The sequence below is a fragment of the Anomaloglossus baeobatrachus genome, chromosome 5, assembly GCF_048569485.1.
Source record: "Anomaloglossus baeobatrachus isolate aAnoBae1 chromosome 5, aAnoBae1.hap1, whole genome shotgun sequence".
Lineage (NCBI taxonomy): Eukaryota > Metazoa > Chordata > Amphibia > Anura > Aromobatidae > Anomaloglossus > Anomaloglossus baeobatrachus.
The window spans coordinates 176,722,509-176,723,219 of record NC_134357.1 but is presented as its reverse complement, the minus strand read 5'-3'; the positions used below and the strand labels follow the sequence as shown (position 1 = coordinate 176,723,219).

Sequence of the window (711 nt, the reverse complement as noted above, 5' to 3'; positions counted from 1 at the left end):
ATGCCTGAGAGAAAGGTTAATGCTGATGATGCTGGAGATTCCAAAGATAAGCCGAAGAAAAGGTCAGCACAGTTGTCGGGTAAACCTGCACCACCAAAGACAAAAAAGGAAAAGTCAGCAGTAAAGGTGAAGTCCAAAGTCAAAAAGTTCTAGCAATAGGAAATAGAGGAGGTAAAGGCAAACAGATTGAAGAAGGTAACAAAAAGAAGCTTAGGATGACATACCATCTGAAAATGGAGAAATAAAAAAGTGAGACCCCAGCATCCGATGGAGACAAGGAATCCAAATCAGAATAACCTGCATCTGTTTTACGTCTATTATTAGAAGTTCATGTACCTCCATTTTACAATTCAGAGGAATATTTTATCAGCTGTTTTGTAAATTTAAGTTATTTAGTAATTTAATTCTAGAAAACACACTTTTAAAATAGGAGGGAATCCCACCATGTCTTTGATTCTTTCAGTTGCGGTTTTATTAAGTATTTTATATGACCTGGCCATTTATACTATACTCATCAGTTTGCAAATTGTTAACAAAACGTTATTATTTTCAATTGTTTTGTGACTTAATGCCTTCTGCTTCTTTTATTTACAGATTCTTTGACATGGCATTGGGATGGCAATGTCCAGTGTTCCTCCGCTGGCTGATATGGATGGCATAAATATTATTTCATTCTTTTTTATTTTTTTAATTTGTCCTAACTTTTTAAGT

General features: G+C 34.5%; 1 pseudogene; it reads left to right on the top strand.

Moving 5' to 3' along the window:
* Positions 1–296, top strand: LOC142309843 (non-histone chromosomal protein HMG-14 pseudogene; annotated as a pseudogene).
* Positions 297–711: the final 415 nt, after the last annotated feature.